Source organism: Hippocampus zosterae, chromosome 11 (assembly GCF_025434085.1).
Source record: "Hippocampus zosterae strain Florida chromosome 11, ASM2543408v3, whole genome shotgun sequence".
In the NCBI taxonomy this organism is placed as follows: domain Eukaryota; kingdom Metazoa; phylum Chordata; class Actinopteri; order Syngnathiformes; family Syngnathidae; genus Hippocampus; species Hippocampus zosterae.
In genome coordinates, this window is record NC_067461.1 from 3860239 (window position 1) to 3882727 (window position 22489).

At 44.1% G+C, this 22489-nt stretch overlaps 1 long non-coding RNA gene across 1 annotated transcript in view; it reads left to right on the forward strand.

Annotated features, from left to right (window-relative positions):
• LOC127610597 (uncharacterized) overlaps positions 1–22489 on the forward strand; it is a 157899-nt gene that overhangs the window by 87324 nt on the left and 48086 nt on the right. The gene's annotated exons all lie outside the window — the stretch shown is intronic.

Genomic DNA, 22489 nt, shown 5'->3' on the forward strand with positions numbered 1-22489 from the left:
AATGTCCATTTCATTGATTGGTTCGCTTAAAAAGTTTCTGGTGTTTGACCTGTTTGAAGCTTCAAACTGCTTCTTGAGCACTGATGGCTCAAATGACCCATTATTAGCCACCAGTGAATTTTAAGCAAAGATTAATTCATCTTTCTAAACATATTTTTGACGCTTGTTTACTACTATTCATATTATCCTTGGGGATGATCTGGTGCCCTCGGGCCCCATGTTGGTGAACCCTGGTCTACGGTACACACCAGCCAACCTAATGGGGACAATCCCAAAATTTGTTTGAATGAATCAGGGATAAACGTTCATCCAAATAATATTGAAAACCTAACGGCCAATGAGTAAATGTTGGAGTTGGTATATATAGTGAAGTGTTGGCATGAATATAGATCCAAATATCAGTCTCCTTGATTTCTAATGATCGGTTCGGCCCTGAAAAAACCCAACCCTTTCAGTCCATCTGTAGATCGAATGCCTGTCCTATTTTGAAACCCGTACATGTTGAATTCTGTGCGTATCATCTTCACATGCTGTTCGGCCACATCTCCGCGTCTGTGGGTGTATTTACCAGGCTCCCTGCCACTCACTGTTGTGCACGTGCTGGTGTGACTCTCGGAGACAACAAGGTCAGTGGCATTGCCCGGTAATTGTCCTAACGGTTTGTGTACCTGTTGGGTGGAGGCGAGTAATGAGAGTTTTTCATTATATGCGAGACGGGTGAGTGCGCCTGGCAGATGCTGACAGGCAGCAGATGTGGAAAGTTGGGCGGTGATTTGTAAAGAGGGTCAACTGCATCGCATGGCCAATGGAGAGGGATGGAGGTGGGGAGGGGGTAAATTACGCTGAGGGACACTGTCAGTCATGCCTTGCCCCTGTCGGAACAAGGTAAAGGTCAGTTCACGCACTGACGTCATCGGCGCTACTCGTACTCTGTGGACATGTCAGTGAAGGGTCAAAACTTTTTTACATCTCAGTCATGACAGCAATGTTTCTCTAAGTTTATTGAGGGCTCCATAGATAAACGAAGATTTTGTGCATTTTCTGCAATTTGAAGTAATGCCCTTTTTTAAATAAAGGTATGGATTTTTTAAAAATTCACTTGATTGCCTGTTAAAATAATAATTAGTTGCAGCCAGCCGTATTTTCGAGTGATTTCATATAATCAAGTGTGGCATCCCTCAGGGTTCCATTCTAGAGTCACCACTGTTTCCAGTAAATACGTTTTCATCCAAAAATATTTTTATTTGGCCGTTGTCATTTAGCTGCTGTGTCGATGATAAGATTGAGTGCCCTTTTGGCTCTTCAAAAATTTCTTCTTTCAATCAGCGAGGCACCTTACCCCCGATCATTCAGCCACAGGGCTCAGATAAGCCCTGTTCTTGCAACCCAACAATGGCATCCTGTAGAATTCCCAGTAAGCTCCGCCTGATCCTCCTGGTTACCCACGGGGCGGCCTGTGACCTTGCCCCAAACTCTCTTTGTGACCTCTTCATTCCACTTATCAACAACCGCGATCCTCCAGCGTTGACTTATCTGTCACCCTCACGATTCCAATCTGCTCAATCTTTGGTTGTGGTGCTCGAAGTCGTCAACTTGTTTCTTACAGTGTGCTTGTGTCTTCAATCTTGTGTTGTAATGTAACCCTTTTCACTATTTGTGTTGCTTTTGTGTACAACTGAAGTTTTTTTTTTTTTTCCTCCCTTTTTTTTCTTCTTTACTTGGGCCTGCTTGCTAGAGTGGCTGGCATCTGCAGCGGTCGTACTGTCACTCAACGTGAGCATTGATTAGCCATTGTTCTGAGAAGGTCACATCATAATTCATTAACAGTAATTACACGCGCGGTGCCACCTGCACTCCTCCTCTCGCCGAAGTGCTAAATTACGAGCGAAGCCGTCGCGCAGGCCCGCGCACGGAAACAATGAAGATGTAAAGGCGTGCGAGCTATTAGTTACATTATTTAAATGGAGCCGTTTAAACCTGGGGAGCTGTCTTTATGAAGGGCAATTAGGCACTAACGGTAATTGATAATTCCTGCTAATTACAATTAGGAAATATAAATAGTGGCTGGAGTATTTATCATCATTGGAGAGGAGTGGAGAGGTGTGATGGAAGGCGAAAGGATTTAGCTTTATTCATCTCCAGATTGTGCACCAACAGATTGTGTTTGTCCCTTTATATTTCTCCATTGACCGTTAGCTCTTTTTTTTCCTCCCTCTCTCACTTTCTGTGCCCTTGCCAAATAGTGCACAAGGGTTCCAAACTGAGAAAGTGTACGCTACGGAACTGCTGTTTAAACTCTGCAGGGTTTGAAACCTATCCAAGAAAATCGAACTTTTGCCTTTCGTTTTTTGCTTATTTTAGTAGTTTTAGTGTCCTATCAATCTACTCAAGAGCAAGCAGAAAACATGATTTTCTGCCCCAGTCATTCCATCAACCATCTCCAGGTTAAATTTGGGGCTCTCACCTCGTAATAAAATGCCCCATTTGACCTTTGAACCTGCTGTCTTGTGGATGAAAATGCTGGATCCCATCCCTGTTACCTCCACAACGACCTTTCTTGACATTCGGGCTCTGGAAGTGCCGCTACGCAAAGCTAACGGCGTGTGATTGATCGCCGTCGTGGCGTTCGCCTCCAGCAGGCGTCCCATCCAATGACATCTCTGTTCTTCAAAGCGACAGCAGGCAGACTTCAGTACAAATACGCTGCCGTTTTAGCTGAGCAAACGGAAGGGGAGGTGCAACACGTCCTCTCAGCGTTTTGCGTTTTATTGCTTTATTCACAAGGAATTTACATTTAGTGTGCTGTCCAGACTGGGTTGTCCTCTTGCCTGCCTTCTGTTCCTCATGTATGTAAATGCAGACTCGGTGTACATAAATACACCGGAGCCCCTCCAATCTGTCTACCATCACTCACTCCAGGTCATTTCCAGTGTAATTAGTTTTCTCTAAAGACTCCTGGTTGAGGCTGCTACTTCAGTTGGAAAAAGTGTCACCCAGAAAAAGGGCCAAAGAAAAATCAAAACAAGCAGCTAATCAATCCTATGATGCTTGCTGACCCGAAGTTTCATACACCATTCACATTTTCACATTTTAAAGGGTATGACGTCAGGGCCAACTCTTCACTCTACAGTGAACGCCAAGGATTGTAATTGCCTTTGGATGTTGCAAGGCGGCGGCAAAGTACTACTTTTGCCTGACTCACGCTCCTCAAATCACTTCGTAATTGTTTTTTCATGGCACAAAATTGCCACCAGATGATGGGAAGGCACTACTTTTATCTGAGTGAAACTCCTCAACTTACTTCAACACCCAACAATTTCATTGTTGCTCTTTTTCTTTGCCAGGTTCACTTCCTGTCCCCTTCCGTGGTGGTCTTCAAAGTGGGCCCCTGCACTGTGACACGCGCGCCCCACTGCTGTCCCTGTGGATGAGAACCCCCCCACCCCCGCCCCTCCCAACACCCTCAGCAGCCGCTGGTAATTGCTACAGTGAGATGTGGATCAGTGGAGCTGCCCTAATCAATAAACTCTTCATCAGCTATTTCCCCTGATGATTCTCCCTCATTTCTTCCTTAATTGTTCTTTTTCATCCAACAAGCTCTGCGCCAGTCGTGTGTGTCAGTGTATGTCTCGACGGACCGACGGCTGATGGAGGCCGAGCTGAGGGAACTCGACGAGGACCGTGACCTCCGTGGGAGCAAAATTACGGCTGATCCCAGCTCAGACTTCCTGGGGAGAAGCTTCGTGACCGACTCCAGAGCTGGCCCGATATCAGAGGTAGACTTAAATCGTTTTCACTCGACATTTCCACCGACTTTGTGGGGAAAAGTCTTCCAAATAGTTGGAAATGCCTTGAATTATCCCATAACAGAATGTGCGTACTTGCTTTAGATCTGTTGACATCAGTTTGCTTTTCGTGTCCGAGCAAAAGCCGCCAAAGGAAATTTACTCCAAAACCAGTTAAAAAAAATACAATGATGACACTATATATATATTATATTAATTCCTGTCTGACACTGAAAACTAATTATTATCACGTGTATTTGTAAGGGCAAAAAAAAGCATGATACAGGTCTTACAATAAGCCAAATAGAGTGACTGTTGAGTGTATTTTCCAAATTTTCCCCCCTGCGCCCCTTGTGACCTTCATCCCTGCGCTGTTTCGGCCCACAACTCCAGCGGAGAATCAGAAATGATTGCGGTATAATTGTGTTCCTTTAGCACTTATCGCCCTCCTGTGCCAGTAAAACGGTGTAGGACCGCCGTGGTCCCCGGTGGGAGGGGTCGCCATCTTTCATTGGACTCCCCACCCCCGCACTCTCTCGGCTGGTCATGCGGGGAGGTCCAGTAGAGAAGCAGGAAAGAAGATGTTTGCGTTAAAGCTACTTTACAGTGACTAAAGGTCTCAGTAGACACTCTATTAGGCACACTTCCACAAGTTAATACGGACTAATGAGAACTAGAACTAAATGCGGAAATCATTTGCTGGGTAGTTCCAGTTTTGACCTTTAGGGGGCAGTCTATTATATCCATTTCACATTTTTCCTGATTTGTCAGTGCAGCATTGGGCACACATGGTGGAAAGTAAGGTCAGAGATGGAGATAAGATTGTGCTTTAGCATTTCTGTAAGTGGTATGTGTCACCTTTAAGGTCGGGATACTTTTGGACCATTATTGCTCAAAATATTTTTTTCTAATCCAGATTTGTTTGTTTTCCTTCAAGATCTGTATCTATACTGTATATCAAGATGATCCTGGCTGGGATTCAACCCATGACTCTGACAATGATAGCAGTATCTCAGTCTTAAATTAGAGTGTCTCATGACGGCTCTCGTGATGTTATGCAGGAATTGTCTGAACATTTTTGCCTTTACAAAGTGCACGATGCTCTGTTTGGATTGCTGCTGACTGTTTCTAATATTTGGGTTCCTATCCTGTTCAGTTAAGACTGAGTAAAGCTCGGGAGAGGTCGATGCACATTAAGAATTCTTCACTAAATACTTGAAAAGGGCCTCCATCAATAACTCTGGCCAGTTGAAAAGAGGCTCATCTGCCCAAGGGGCCGTTGCTCATTAGCGGCTCCTAATAAGATATGACTGGACCTTCCAGGAAATTAATAGCCAACCACCATTCTCTTTAACCTTATTGATTTATTTTTTTGCACTACACACCAGGAAGTATAGTCTTTGTCCTTACTCAATGTAATTCAACAAAAAAATTATTTTGACTGAACATTCGGCTTATTTTACATGTATTTGGAAATTAATTTTATCATTAAAAAAAAAAGATAAGAAAACCTCTATTTGTCTCACAATGGAGAAGTGGAGACATAAATTAACCCACAAAAATTACGGTCACAGGAGGAATTGGAGAAAATTGTGAGGATTTTTCCACCCCGCCAGCAAAAAAAAAAATCATAAAATACAGACCAGTGCATGGTTGCATTTATTTATTTATTCATTTAAAAAATTAAACCAATTACATATATTTTAAAACATAAGAACCAAGGCAGCATGGATGCTAGAATCATTCGCGTGTCGATCAATTTTTTTCTTTTTATTTTTTTTATTGTGTGTTTAGCAAGCGCACGGCAAAGTTACCGGATGTGGTTTTGTTGAAGAGGCAACGTGTAATTCTCTTTGTGTGATGTTGGGTTTTATAGTCGTTGCTGCTTGTTGTGAGGTTCGCTACCATACGTTACATGTACCTCCTTCTATGTAGGGTCACTCAATCATAAAACGAGGTTGCACTGTATATATTTTAGTTTACTCCAATAAGTGTCCAGGTTTGACTGAGAGAATGTTCACTGGGTCTTTATTAGAATTAAAAAGACATTTGGGTCTTGCTTTTGAATTCTTCCTTTGTCAAAATGCGTTCTTCATCACGCATATGGGAGCATCATTAAAATGCGCTTTTGCGCTATGGTTCAATAGATGGATATACTTTGTTACTCCGCTGAGGATAATTAGGGAAATTAAGTCCTAAATCACTCACCAAAAAAAGGACTAATTTGACCCATTCAAGTGCACAAAAGCATGAAGTCTGCCATCGTGCTGATGAATATGCCCCTCTCACTTTTGCCGCTTTGTGTGCCTCGATGATGATTTATTGAAGCTTTATGGTTGTTGACTCGCCAGGGCTTCATGGGGAAAATGAGATGTGAGTTGTCTTACAGCCGGGCCACTCGTCTCCTTCGGTAAGCGACAATAGGTTGTGCGAGAGGCTGGGGGATTTGGGGGGCGGGGGTCTGGTCCTTTATCGACACATCCCATTACTGAGGTCTTCACGTCTTACGGCCATTTCCATAAATTCTGGCCCTGGGGACAATCTCCTGGCCTGCTTGGGGCTGATGGGGAGATCGTATTGAGGCTGTCGTTTGACGCTTCACCACACACACACACGCACACACACACACTGGAACGTCACCTCCATCTCCACTCGGTGATGGAGGCCATCCCTCCCAGTGTTGAATGAGTTTACCGATGATGAGAGTCTTAGTTCAGGTCAGCGTGTATTTACAGCTCAGTGACTCCGCTCCCTTGGTTTAGAAAGCAAACAGAGACGGTTAGGGTTAACCGATCAGACCTCTGGGAGGAATCGCGCAGGGGGAGCGCTATTGTCCTCCCATCAACACTGCACTATTAATCCATTACAAGCGAGTTTTAACATACTGCTCGATTAAAAGGCAAACGGCGAATTAAAGTCCAGAGACGAGGAGTTCTATGCACCTTTTAGATCTAGTTGTTTATTTCAATCTGTCTGACTGGCTGTCAAACTCTCTGTTTTGTCTTCTGTTGTTTTAACTTACATTTAAATATCATTGTGGCAATCATTTTGAAGACCTTTTTTTATCTGTTGTACGTATGTAAAATATTTCCCTTTATATGTCAAATATTCAAAACATTTCTCCATATGATACCTTGTAGTCCTGCAGGACGACAAATTGTAAACACACTAATACTCATATTGTAAAAAAATAAATAAAATAGAAGGTATTACTGTATGTTTGTAAAGGCACAATTTAGGCTCCAGTATTGTAGCTCTTTGACTGGGTCTCACTTTTGTGTTTGTCGCCTTTCCTCAGAAGAGGGCGCTGTGAGTTTAAGATTCCGTGGATAAATATGACATCTGTGCAAAGTAACATATTCTTTTCATATATATATATATATATATATATATATATACATATATATATATAAAATTACCAGAACATTTCATAAGTAATTTGTCACATGAATAATTATAGTTTAAATTATAATTTAAAAGCATGACATGGTTTGGCGCATATTTCATTTTCATCACTAAAAGTCCCAAACAATTTTTTATTCCTTAAAAAAAAAATCTAAAGCCCCGTAATATGATTTTGTAAGAAAATACTGTCTGTTGTGTGAATCCATTTTTCACCAACTCTGTAAAGTAAAAACAATTTGTAAAATAACGCCAGCTGCTGGCTATTGATGGTAGTGCACGTTCCTTCACCCTTTCTCCCTAATAGATATTTGTTGAAAGCCGTGCGTGCGCGCCCGTGCGTGCACAGATAATTAAGAAGGCCTGTTTGCAGTTGACATGTCAAATGCACGCAGGCAGACACACACACAAACTCTGCTGTCACCTGTGTTTGTTAAACATTAGCAGGCATCATCATGGTGTGTCATTTCAGTAATTGAAGGATGGTTGACTGGCATAGTTAAACACACACACAAACACACAAAGACACATGAGCCTCATCACCCAGTATCAACACGGTGTGCAAACACTGTAGAGCGCAGATGAGGAATTCAAAACTCTTGTTTATTGAATGTAATTTTGCTGCATATCAGACGGTCAGCAGCACCTCGATGAGGACTTCCTGCTGAGGAGCATTGATGTATGCCAGAGACTGAACGTTTTTCCTTGGAGTGGGCCCACACAGGACTACTTCGCCAAACGCAAGAAACATATATTGTCACTTTTGTTTTGGGTTATACACACAGCAATAATCGGGGTCAATCTTAAGAAGTTTGCGATTTTTGATTTTTAGAAAATGGAACAGTTGGATCGATTGGATCCACTCGCATCTTCTAAATATAACAAAGATTTTCCAATTCGAATCCTATATTATTATATTCTAATCATAAATATTTCACTTAGCTGTGTGGCCACACATAGTGCACATACCAGAACCCACCAGTGGTTGGCAGGTTAAGGAAGAATTGAAAAGCATGTTTAAAAAAAAAAAATTGTATATTATGTGCTCTCTGTGTTCACTTTTGGACAACGTTTGAATGTTATCGCGACACACAAAGACAAACCGGCGGTGCACTTCCTTGAGTCAAAGCCTCTTTCATTATCTTTATTCTGCTTCAATTGCTGCGTATTGTGCTTGGCGCCGGCCGAACTGGCTTTGCAGAATCCTATCAGAGTTACTGCTTCACTCCCACAAGACGTCTCAATGCCAAACTGGGAAGACAGATGAGTGCCACTTGTATGTAGCGTGCACGAATGCTTCTGTTGCATGTGTTTCGTGTTAGTGGCTTCTTTGGTTCTGCTCGACTCCCGCTCGCTATTTTGATTCAGTGAGAGGCTTGACATCAAACCCGAGTCTCCCCCGCCACTCTTATCTCGACACTCGGGTGTGCCGTCCTTGTTCCCATAAAATCTCTCGGACCCTGTCCAGTTCTGGTACCCGTTCCCCCGTCCCTCCATCCCTCCACAGGGACACTCAAAGACCACAACAGGAACCACATTCTTTCCTTTGTGGCCCGTCTTCACATCCTGGGCTGAACCAGAAATAACCTGTGAGCGAGCATTGCGAGCTAGAAATGGTAGCTTTTGTTCAAGTTTTGTAGCAATATGTTGATTAAAATCGGCAAACTTTGTGAACTGTCCCAATGTAGCTAGCTGCATTGAGTGAACGCAAGCTAGCAGCCTCGGTAGAACATGTTGCATTGGTTTTTTTATTTCACAGATGGACTTTCAGGTACCAAAAAAAAAAAAGTTTTTTTACTCCCCCAATCTTGTGGCATCTTTCAACCAAGGAACTAATTCGGAGTGGAGGCCCCTCATTTAGACTCGCTTTCTCTGTCTATTAGAAAAGTTGTTCTTTGGCGCCGCCCTATCTAAAGGGAGTTCGAGCTGAGGTTTTTTAGTTTTTTTTAGTTTTACAATAGTTTTCGCTATTTGCATCAGGCCAAGAAAGCAGGCCTCTCTATCAGCTTTCCACAGCCACACGCCAGCTCAACATCGCATATAAAGTCAACCGTTATGTCAAGTTTGGACAACTGTCACTCGTGTTGACCCAGAGGCAAAGGCAGCAGCAGCAGCAGCAGCAGCCTGCCAAACGCAGTGAGACAGGATCTAACAGGACAAGACAGTGCAAGGTGTGGTGTGTTTATCTTGTTCGTTAGGCTTCCTTCATTACGCACGCACTTCCTGGAATGCCGATAACCCCTTTTGGAATGGCCGTAAACATCGGGCAGCCGAGGGCCACATTGCTGAACGGCAATAGTAGTCCAACGGAAGTGCAAAATTCAGGGCGTGTGAAAATCACGTGTGAAAAATCCAGTCAAAAATCTGTTGACTTGAAGTGTGAATGAACTTCAAAAACCTGCCTGCAAATTCGGGTCCTCCCACTCGAAAGTCCAAACTGTAATCACCAACTTCACATCACTGCACACGCTCCCGACAATATCTGTTAAAACGAATCCAAAATTTTCCAGACTCATCTCAAAATAGCACGTATGGATTCAACGTATCGGCCATGTTTTCCGATTCTTCAGTCGTGCCTCATGAAATGGCCCGAGTGTGAGGTCCAATTCTATTGTAAGGCCAAAGCCAAATCTGTTCATGTTATTCACATTAGGACAAGCTCCTTTAATATACATGGCTGTGATAAAAAACATGTGTTGAGCGCAAAGCAAGGAAAAACCTCCCCCATCCGTCCAGATCGCACAAAAGGAGGAAGAGCGACGTTTTAGATTGCACGCTTGCACTTATATACCTTCAATTTTCCCATCAGGTGTATTTTTTTTTTTTGTTCCCATTACCACTTGACAGCTTGAGTTGGACTCACCGACAAGAATCACCTAAAAAATAAACGGCTCAAAGGTGTGGAGGCCTACTGGGGAAAAGGAAAAAAAAACGTCATGTATAAAAACAAGCTGGGTCAGGACATCTGGAGTCAATCCAGTTCAGGTATCTATGATGAGATGACAAGGGCTTCAGAAATCACAATTGTCAAGACTGCTATTCCCGTTTCAACAAACAACAGTAATTATCGGTAAGATTTATGAAGGTTAACGTTCATCAGTCAGTGTTTACAAGGCAGTGTGTTGCTGGAACGTTGCTCTGCGTTGGCATTTGCCCAAGTCTTAATTGCACATTTCTGTTTCTTTTACAAGCTGACTTGTTGTAAGAAAGCGGTTTTGATATGTGCATCGGGCCAAGTTGGGGTGGTGAAAGATCTAGCGGATGCCCGGTCATGAATTTCCAATCAAATCAGGATGTTTTTACGATTGTTTGTAATTGGAGGCAGTGCCGTGTAGTAGCTCTCTGTCCCTTCAGGTTAAATCATACACAATTGCCTCATGCATTTGTGTGTGGATGCAGATCTTGGAATTGTCAGCAGATACCCCCCAAACGATGGCTCCAATTACGCCTAGGTCACAGAGGTCCCCTTTAAATTTCATTTTTGAATGCAGGTCCAGGAAGTGTGATGGAAGACCCTCAACCCACCTCCCAAAAAAAAAATTACCGTCGGTCTAAAGTTGATCACATGAACTATCACACCAGCAAAATGTGACCCAAGTCCCCAAAAAGACGTCTCCAATGAACTCGTGATTTATAACCTCTGGACCCAGATCGATGGCTCCAACTGACAAAAAAAAAGACTGCCGTAACCCTTTCAGAGACAGTGCACAGCTTATTGTTGCGGTACAGGTTACAGGGTGCATGAAAGGGCTAATCGTCTTTTCAATTTGACGTCCAATAATTTACTCATTTCAATTTTGTCAGTTACAGTCCGCTTGCAGTGGGAACTGAACCGGTTGCCAGCCAATCGCAGGGCGCACAGAGACAAACAACCATCCAGACTCGCACTCACACTTAGTGACAATTCCAAGTGTTCAATCAACCTGCCATGCATGTTTTTAGAATGTGGGAGGAAACCGGAGTAACCGGCGACAACCCGCGCAGGCCGGTGGAGAGCATGCAAACGCCACACAGGAAGGCCGGAGCTGGAATTGAACCCGGTACCTTTGCACTGTGAGGTTGACGCGCTAACCGCTGGACCACCGGGCCGCCCTGAGCCACAGTTAAGGAGGAAAAACAATGTAACGGCTGTGGATTTGGTCAAAACAAGTCCCCTGAAAAAGTTAAGCATCCTCCCATTTGTAGGCTAGCATGAAAGTAACGCCGACGATGTTCCCGATAAGTGACACTTTTACACACACTAATATTTAAGATCAACTGTCCCTAAGCGCCCAAAAAGTGAGCTTTTTGTATTTCACGTCCATATGGCTGCACTTTCAAGGTGTCGAGACTTGCGGTGGGGGGAGCAGACAGATACGACACACATTTGAAAACACTTTGCGGTCTCTCTTTGGCAGCGACAAACACCGCGGCGGCTCTGCATGGTTTGCATTGCCAGAGAAAATATTCAGCGAAAGAAGTTTCCTTTGTTGTCCTATGACTGTGTCATCGGGTCAGACCAAGAAAAGTACAATAAAAAATCAGAGGATAATAACGCAAAAAAAGTCGTATGATCGAAATTGCATTTTTATTTTTTTTTCAGCTTCATACTTCCAAAATTTGAATCTCCTAAAATCCAACTTATTTCTCTGAAAATCCCATTGCCGTATCCTGTGTGAATTTATTTTTCGTAAATATTTTTTGTCCCCTTTGACTTGATCCTCGATATTTTATCTTCTATACATTTTTCAGTCTCAGCGTAGCATCAATCAACCTTTTTTCTTAATTCCAACTTGATTTAGGTAATTTCTTCTTCTGTAATTCTTTTTTGTTACCCATGTTATGTGGAAATGACTTTTCCCATTGTCATCTTAGCTTTATTCTGTATTTTACGGTTTGAACGCATTTCATTTTAGTTTCTTCCTTTTTCATTGCATCTTTTTCTCCGCAAATTCCGATTTTATTTATTTATTTTTTAAAGGGTATTTAAAAAATTTCATTTGTGCATTTTTTTCCTGAAATTTCGACTCAACATCCACTAATATGCCAGTATGGTTCTGAGCAGAACATGCATAATATTTTTTTTATGATTAGTTTGTTTTATTAGTCGTCATAGGAGTGATCTTAGAAGTAAAAGAAGTAAAAGTCTATATAATGACAGAAAAAAAAATGCGTTGTTGGGACGTCTGCGCACTTCTGCATGTATCATTCTGAGTTGTTTTGCCTCACAGTTCCCGTTTTAATCATTGATCGCCATCCTGTCTTTTTTTAAAATAAATTGTTCCAAACGGATGTTAAGGAAGAGGAAGCTTACGAGTGCAGGGGCCAGTCAGGGTATTTTCGTGGCAACTCCAAATAGGAAAATTCAATTAGGGCACATTCAACGTGAAAAGTGGTGCAATGCACCACTTTTCTCCACGATCGCGTTCCTTTCACACATCGGGTTTTACTCTCTCGACACAAAGGGCATCCTTGTTGTTTTTATCAGCAATTCCACATTGAGACGAGATGTGGCTGATGGGAAACAGAAATAGAATGAATTAGTGACTAATGCAAAAAAAAAAAAGTGGAGTGCGTGCATGCTCATAAAACTCGCGACACCCAATCAATCCCTGGCTGAAGTTCTGCCGGCTGCACAGGTCCCCGCCTTAACAAGGCCTGTTCACATGCTCACATTTTATCGATGCCGTACGAAAGCCGACGAGAACTTTCTTTGTTTATCCGTCGACGCAAACATCTGTGCGATTGGATCTAAAAAACGAATTTTGACTCGCAAACTACAACATGAAACCACTTATTTCGAGCCGCGCATGTTAGTGGTAAATGCGCTTTGCGAAGACAAAGTTATTTTGGTTCTATGTAAATGCACGAGATTTCATTCTCTTTGTGTTATGTTTAGTTTTGCAGTAAACCTCAGCTTTGAGTGGCTATAAACATCTTAAAGCCTCTTTTCAAATAATTGTTCGCTTTTATCCAAACTGCCGCTGAAGTCAAAACAAAACAGAAAAAAAATTGCCCCGAGGACGGACGGCCTTTGACGAAAACAACCTCAAGTCGGATTACTCAAATCTCAAGTCACCGCTGTGTTGTTTTCATGAATCTAAATAATGTCAGCCACAAAACATGCTCAGATTCCGGTAACAGTCGCAAATGAGCTTGCGGTGGGCTATTTTTTTTTTTTTTCACATCATGACCTCTGACTGTTATTCTAACTTCAGAATATAAGAATGACTTGTGTGTGCGCGCACGTGTGTGTGTGTGTGTGTGTGTGTGTGTGTGTGTGTGTCTGTGTGTCTGTTGTGTCCTCATCTTGCAGTGGGTTGAATAAATGAGCTTCTCTCTCACGGCTCAAGCCAAGAAGTATATGCCAGCTCAGTGTCCCCCCCCACCCCCCACTCCCGCCATCGGCTTTGTGTTTATTTATTTACACTTACAGTGGATAGAAATCACAACAGTTTAAAAAAAAATCCTTGTGTTCTCATTCTCCATTTCTTCATCAGGCTCACGGAGGCCATCTGAGCCTGTCTTAGGCTCGTCCTGTTCGTCCGTCTTAGGCGGGTGGTCCGTTGAGAGCAAGCCCGCCATAATAGGCGGGGTGGAGCGGGCTGGCGAGCTGTGGGGCTTTCCACACGCCCCCCCCCCCATCCCTTCTCCTCCCAGAGTCCATAGAAAGCCTCGGTCAAACGGCATTGCGCTCAATTTAAAAATTCCAGCGTACACACCCTCAGATGACAGCAGAAGAATGCCTTTTGTGGCCGTCTCACGCTGATGTTGGCTGGCAAATCCTGCAGCCAGCCTTGGAAATGTGCACAAGTCGTAATGCTGCCGCATTCTTGTTTCCATCGTTCCCTCCACTTTGCCTCTTTGACTTCATCTCTCTTTCCTCATGAAGTGTGGAAAGATTTGTATAATCCGGGCATGCATTGTGAACTACTCCATAGTACCTTAAGATTCAACATTACAGATCTGTTTTTTTCTCTCTGTAGCTTTGGTCTGCCCGGGGCATTGGTCTTAGGGTTGATGTTTTTCTGCTTTGTGTCTTGAAGCTTCTCTTTCCCGTGCCTTTGAGAAAACTTGTTTATTTCTGGGATGAGACAAGCAGAAAGTCACAAAACAACCGATTAGCCCAAATCGGTGTCATGGCCTCAAAAGTGGTTTGCTAATCAAGCTTTTGGACATTGGAGGCAATGACACTCCCCTCAGATCTTGCTGTATGTCACCCAAGAGTGTTAACGAAATAACAACTTTTCTTTCATGAAGTAAAAACAACAATGCTTTTTAACAAAACGAAAACTTAACTAACGTCCCAACCCTCATCTATGGTCACGAGCTATGGGTCATGACCGAAAGAACGAGATCCCGGATACAAGCGGCCGAAATGAGTTTTCTCCGCAGGGTGTCCGGGCTCTCCCTTAGAGATAAGGTGAGAAGCTCGGTCATCCGGGAGGGGCTCAGAGTCGAGCCGCTTCTCCTCCACATCGAGAGGAGCCAGATGAGGTGGCTTGGGCATCTGATTCGGATGCCTCCTGAGCGCCTCCCTGGTGAGGTGTTCCGGGCATGTCCCACCGGGAGGAGACCCCGGGGAAGACCCAGGACACGCTGGAGAGACTATGGCACCCAGCTGGCCTGGGAACGTCTCGGGATCCCCCGGGGAGAGCTGGACGAAGTAGCTAGGGAGAGGGAAGTCTGGGCTTCCCTGCTAAAGCTGTTGCCCCCGCGACCCGGGCCCGGATAAGCGGTAGATGATGGATGGATGGATGGATGGAAAACTTAACTACAGCTACAAGTTACCAGGGGCGGGGTGGCCGTCGGGGAAAATATGTTAAACGCCACCGTGCATGAAGACCTGAGCCAAGAATTGTCAGGCAGGCGTGCTCACCACTAATCCCACCATGCTGCCCGAGCATGTATTTATTAAGCCCCTCCCTAAATGACTGTGATCAACACTTGAGACAGGACTTTCACTTGAGGAAAATGCTCCCTGCATCTCTCTTATTTTGAGAGCGTGTCTGTCAAACAAAGGGAGGACCAATGATAAAGAAGTCCAGTTTCTGAGAGGCGTGAAGTGCATTTCCAAACAAAAGGGCACCGAAAAAAAAAAAAGATGCAAATGTGTTTATTTCAATCATGAAAATCATTTGTAATTTATTATTTATCGTTGATTTACTGTTTGGATTTAACTGATTCTTTCCTGAAATTAAAAAAAAGATAATATTAAAAAAAAGTCAAAATATTTGTTGTTCATCCATCGCTTTCTGCGTGTGAATATGTAAAATAGGTTATTTTAATACTTAATCATTCATTCTTACAGTAGTTAAGCCTTTTTAGATGATGCAATATGACACTGAACATATGTAAAATAGTTAATTGTATTTAAGATAAGATAAGATATCCTTTATTTGTCCCACAATGGGGAAATTTACAGCCTCCAGCAGCAAGAATGTATGTAGAAAGAAGAGAATTTTTTTAAAAATATTTATTATTATTATTATTATTAATATTTATTATTATTAAATATTTATTTATTAATTTAAAATTTTTTTAATTTGAATTGTATTGTACAGTCACACCTCTGACCATTTTTAACATGATAAATCAATGAAAATTACATTGAAAAATGAATATATTTATGTTAAAAGTATGACGTTTGAGCGCTGCAAATACCGAGCCAAACCCTTTGCAGCATCTGCTTCCCTGACAGCCAGAGGAGGCCTTTAATGTCGCCGGGTGTTCTCTCTGCATGTGAAACTTTTCACACGATGGCTCGTGTTTGACATTGGCGATGAGGGTGTAAAGGCGGCGCGAAAACACGAGACGGACGAGCGTGTGCAGGAAGCCTCAATCACACTGTCACCTTCTGTAGGCTTTCAATGTCATCGGACCTTGAAAGCTTTGCTATATTGCTGGGGAGTGCTGGACACATGATAGCTTTATCAATGCTTTTATAAGACGGTGGTCCTCCTTCCCGGCTAGATCAAACGTGATTATCTCGACCTATCCTTGACTCTGAACCACACCAACGCCTTTTGCGCCCATTCGCACAGATTAGTGTTCCATTGTAGATGAGTGCTTGGTGGGAACTCTTGAGCAGGAAGCTTCTGTCTCGAGTATTCTGTTGAAAAAAAAAAACAAACGTATCCAATTGAATGTGGGAGCGATGAAATATTGGTTAGCATGTCTGTCTTGGGGCGGCCCGGTAGTCCAGTGGTTAGCACGTCGGCTTCACAGTGCAGAGGTACCGGGTTCGATTCCAGCTCCGGCCTCCCTGTGTGGAGTTTGCATGTTCTCCCCGGGCCTGCGTGGGTTTTCTCCGGGTGCTCCGGTTTCCTCCCACATTCCAAAAAACATGCATGGCAGGCTGATTGAACACTCTAAATTGTCCCTAGGTGTGAGTGTGAGTGCGAATGGTTGTTCGTCTCTGTGTACCCTGCGATTGGCTGGCAACCGATTCAGGGTGTCCCCCGCCTACTGCCCGAAGACGGCTGGGATAGGCTCCGGCACCCCCCGCGACCCTAGTGAGGATCAAGCGGCTCGGAAGATGAATGAATGAATGTCTGTCTTGTGTCTTGACTCTTCTTTTGCACCTTCATTTTTGCTAATCATGACGACTGGTTTAATTTTTTTGTTTACGAAGCAGGTTGACGAGGCTTGGCTTTTAATGTGGACCCGGTTATCAGTTTCGTGTCCATCGTTTATCTTGCCAGCAGCTTAATGTCTGCGCCGATAACATCTCCCAGCGCTGCCCTCTCGTCTGCACATGTTTACAGATGTGTGACGGAGGCAGGCGCCTTTCCTGTGCACGCCCGTGCGCCAACAACTTGCCACCACCGCCGTTGGTGATTATCCTCGCTTCCAATGGGGAATCCACACGCGATGCAAATGTCCCGAGCTACAATTCATTATACGTAAGGGGAGACGTATAGTTTTTAACCTGAATTTAAAATTATTTACGCTTGGTCCTGATTTAAGTTCTGTTGGCAGCTTTTCACATTGACGTTCAGCATCACAGCTAAATGCTGATTCACCATGTGTGCTTTGAACTCTGGCCTCCGCTAATGAAGAAAATTATGGATGACGAATACTCGGCCTTGTGGTTTTGTTGGATTTTTTTTTTTTCTCACAGACTCAGTGACAGTCAGTTGACGAGGTCATTCACGCTTATGGGAAACCTCCCTGAAGGCAAGCGAGAGGCAATCTGGCAATAAGAGCGGTGACTGTGTATTCATGTGCCTAACAGGTTTCGCCAACACGTGGAAATGTGAGCGTTTCAGGCTGAATGTTTGGTTTTACTCGCGCTTTTGTTTGCACTTCCACAACAGAGACCCCGTTTTATGGCATTCATTCATTCATCTTCCTAACCGCTTGATCCTCACTAGGGTCGCGGGGGGTGCTGGAGCCTATCCCAGCTGTCTCCGGGCAGTAGGCGGGGGACACCCTGAATCGGTTGCCAGCCAATCGCAGGGCACACATAGACGAACAACCATCCACGCTCACACTCACACCTAGGGACAATTCAGAGTGTTCAATCAGCCTGCCACGCATGTTTTTGGAATGTGGGAGGAAACCGGAGCACCCGGAGAAAACCCACGCAGGCCCGGGGAGAACATGCAAACTCCACACAGGGAGGCCGGAGCTGGGTTTTATGGCATAAAAAAACTAATTGAAAGAATCTTTAAAACCAGGTTCCGGATCAGGAGTTAATCACAATCGCTTCTCTCCCCAGGTTATGATCATGCTGTTGGGGTCATCTCAGTCCATTCATCCAAGAGGCTCAAAGATATGGAGACAGCTGTACAACTCCATCTTCATCATGGCTGCCATGCCCGTGAGTAATCTCTGATTTCACTCTGATTGCATCTCCAGAGGCCTGACTCAGCGCCATATTGGCGTTGGTCGCACATATGTGGTCATGCTTCAGATGCTCATAAATACAGTACACGCATACAGTACATGACTGTGTATTGTCCATGGAAGTGATCTTGATGGACGTTCCTGGAGGTTCCGTTTTAAGTAAAGTGTCTCACACTCACAGTCCAGTCATGTTTTTTTTTTTTTTTTGGATAGGGATTAGTTCACAGTTGAGCATGTTAAGATTTGGTACGTTAATAACCAACAATCGTATCTCTTTCAATTCGTAATAAGATAGTATAAAAGCTTCACCGAAGTTGATTTTTTTTTTCATGTTCTGGTTGTTGGCCTAATTTGGGATCCTAGTTTCCTGGAAATTTTCGCTCAAGTTCCAAGTTATCCAACCGCCAAACCGTTCCCACTTCAGGCAACTGTAAATGGATATTTCCTTTTTCCGCACAGTTTTTGTCTTGAGCGTATGACTTGTGTTTCCAGTATGGCTGGATAGGGAGGGAAGGGGGGGGGGGGGCGCGCTCAGCCAAGGCTGCCCTAGTCGACCCAGATCTTACCGAGGTGATGGATGAACTCGAACCAGAAACAACACATCTATTTGAGTCGGGCATTGTTGTCAATTCGGTGCCAGTGTATTATGTACGTGTGTGTTTTCAACATGTGTGCGTCCACTGTAAAAGGCAGTTTCATAACACACACAGACGCACGCATGCATGCACGCACTCTAGGCTGCTGTCGACTGGGAAATGTTTGGAAGGCATGGCAACCCATTTCCAAAATGGAATAAAAGCTTGGCGGCAGATGGACTCATCTGTGGGCCAGTGGCACTCCTTTTTCCTGTAATTGGAGAGCACTTTGTGGGCCTGGCAGGAGGAGTAGTGTCAGGGCCTGTGCAAAAAAAAAAAAAATGGCTCACAAAAACATTGGATTTCAATGAGTAGCAAACATACTATCCATCTGCTCCACCAAAAGCTGAGTTACAACGCCCGAGTTTCGATCTTCCGAGGAGCGTCTCTCACGTGTTAATGATACGTAGCGTTCGGGTGAAGTTTATCAACTATCATAAACACAAACGCTTCGCCTAACTGACAACGTGAGTCAAGAGGGTTGGGGAGAATGTGCATCCAACGGAGCATATGGCATCCAGACGATGCTAATTCATGGAAATTTAAAAAATGCGGTGGACCGGTGGTTAGCATGTTTGCCTCACGGGTCTGAGAAGCAGGCTACACCTTGGACTGGTCGCCGGTCAGTCGCCCACATTGCCAGAAATTCACTTTAGATCATGCAAAACATTTTATCTTGAATACGGAGTAGTCACTGAATCCGTACAGGGTTGCAGATTTTAGTAGAGTGGTGTTCTGTGCCATCGTGTCATCGTGTGGGCTAAGCTCAGTTTCCCATCGTTGGCATCGTGTTTGGCCTCCCATGCTTTAATATGCGATGAATTAACAATCCAAATAAACATGTTCAATCTTAAACCACTCAACGTAATCCTCCGGAGCATTTTCTACAGCGCTTGTCCTCTTTGCCGACTGAAGTCCTTGACGTTGTTTCTTTGATTGTTGTCATGCAAATGTCCCCTCATACTGCTTGGGTCTGAGATTCCCACTCTCGGGGGGGGTGGCTGGCACGGAACAAAAGCCGGCATTAGGGCACATTTAAAGGATGTAAATTATACTGCCACGCCGGGCCAGAGGGGAGGGAATGGCATTCACTGGGAGCCACGGCGACAAAGTGTCGGGTTGCACTTTGTCAACTTGGTGTGGGGAATAGTCAATCAGTGACATGCGACACTGTCGGCCACCTGTCTGATGGCGCTAAGTGTCCAAGAGTGCGTAAGCACCTACTACGTGCATACGTGGAGACGAGGCGGGACCAGCCAGCTGTTCCGGACGCTGACTAAGAAGCACACAATGTTCCCCTTTGGCAAACGATTTTAATCATCCATCCATCCTTTCTCTGTAGTGCTTGTCCTCATTAGGGTCACGGGTAACTGGAGCCCATATCAGCCGAGTATGGGGGTTCGGATTTGCAGCCACTTTGATATAATTCCTGTCAAATGATTAATTAGTCCCAGTCCTCAACGTCATCCATTCATCCGTCCAGTAATTTTCCACAGCACTTGTACTCATTAGGGTTGAGTTCGAGCTGCTGCAGCCTGGACTGGTCATCAGCCACCTGCAGATAATTGAATCGTTTGGTTCTCGCTTTTTGTTTTTTAATGTTCTTTCGCTTGATCCGGCTCGGAAGATGAATGAATGTTCTTTCGAAAGAGACATCTTTTTTAAAAGAAGTCATGAATCAATGATGATCAGTGATGATTCATCGTAGAATTGGTTGGATTCCGACCTTTCGCAACCACAATGATTACATGATTAAGTCAAGTGAACCAGCTCAAGGCCGCGAGATACGGGAGGTACGACATCAAACTTCATTCGTCCTTATAAAACCCGCAACGAAGGTACGTAACAACAGCGTAACTACTGCTACGTTTTAAGTGGCTAATGTGTGAATGTACTTTTGACCATTTATTGACACTCTCTTTTACAGTGTTTTTTATGATTTGGATTTTACAATATAGTGTAAAAATATTCTCTTTTTTGGGGGGGAAGAAGAGGGCTGGAACAGACTGACGATATTTCCATTCATTTTTTTTCCCATTCAACTTGCATCTCAAGGCATCACAGTATGTGACTTCCTCCCATGGATGGATCGTAGTGTAGTGACGCAACATAACTTGCCTCTTAGAACTCCTCAAAAGACGCAACAAAGCTCTCAAGAGCATCACCGCGATGCCACGCAGCGCCATAAAAGGCAGACGACTGACAGAAAATGACGGCACAGCTTTGACCTCGGCTCAAGTCCCTGAAGGGAAGTCGCGGTGCTTTTTTTTTTTTTTTTCGCTGACAAAGTGAAAGAGAGTTTGCTTTGAAAACACAGACAATGTTTGCACGCATGTAATCGAGGCCGTCCAGGCCGCTGTTGATTTGTGTAACGTAGCCTTTCCTGTCTACGTTGGCCTGCTACAATGCTCCCTATTTATAGTAGTTTTGCCTCAGATATTAGCACTCTGGCTTGCTCGGTTGCTCATTTCCTGCCTGTGAGGAAGTGCGTGCGTGCATGTGTGTGTGTGTAAGTGTGTGTGCGCATTGTGTGTGTGTGTGTATGTGGTCTACTGACCTTTGGGCTAACTTGGCGACTGCACAGCTATTGATATCCACGTAATGGAGTCAAAATATTTGGTTATTGTTCTTAACGTGTAGTGGTCCCGTAATTTACAAGTAGAATCCAGCTCATATCTCTTAGAACCACATCAAGTTCGGCAGTTTGAGTAGCCTTCTCATGTTGTTTGGGGGTTTTTTTTTCTCTCTCTCTTTGAGCCGAAGTCTGGAGGTTTTGCGCCACCACTGAACTGTTATTTGGAACTCACCAAAAGAAGACCATACAAACCGTGAAACCAATTCGGTTGTACAGTTCATAGAGTAGGTCAAATTAAGAGTGGCAATGTTAAATCTTGGTCTCACAAAAAAAAACTTCAACTTCAACAGGGGTGTGGAGACTTGATATTCACTGCACATCATTGACAGTAAACTCATTCATTCATTCATTCATCTTCCGAGCCGCTTGATCCTCACTAGGGTCGCGGGGGGTGCTGGAGCCTATCCCAGCTGTCTCCGGGCAGTAGGCGGGGGACACCCTGAATCGGTTGCCAGCCAATCGCAGGGCACACAGAAACGAACAACCATTTGCACTCACACTCACACCTAGGGACAATTTAGAGTGTTCAATCAGCCTGCCACACATGTGTTTGGAATGGGGGAGGAAACCGGAGCACCCGGAGAAAACCCACGCAAGCCCGGGGAGAACATGCAAACTCCACACAGGGAGGCCGGAGCTGGAATCGAACCCGGTACCTCTGCACTGTGAAGCTGACGTGCTATGACAGTAAACTGTCAATGATATATGCATTTGTCTATTATACATTTGTCCATTTTTGGTTTTACTTGATTGAAAGAGTGGAATCAGTACCGCTTTTACCATTATTAGTTATACGAGCAAGCCGACATCCCATTGCTGCAAATAATTTTCCAGGCCAGCTGACAGTATTTTCTCAAGGTGTGGGGGGTGTTTGTGTAAAGCAACACCTCTTATTCGCAGATGTCAAGAGTTTGCCATTCTCCAAGGCCCGTCGTCGAAGGAAAGTCCGCCGCTGGTCCGGGACATCCTGTTTTTGGATATAAACAGTTGTGCAGCCGGGGATTTTCTTCCTTGTGTCGGGAAAAACAATTTGAGCACAGCCTCCCACCGCCACGGCGCCTTTTGATAAGGCTGATACAAGGCTTGAATGCAACTTAAAAAGAGCTGATAGAAGGACATTTTTTTTTTACAAAGCGGCAGCTTTTTGGAGAGTCCGGTTGTGAGATGTGATGGGTGTTCTAGAGCAGGGGTTTGCTAAATTT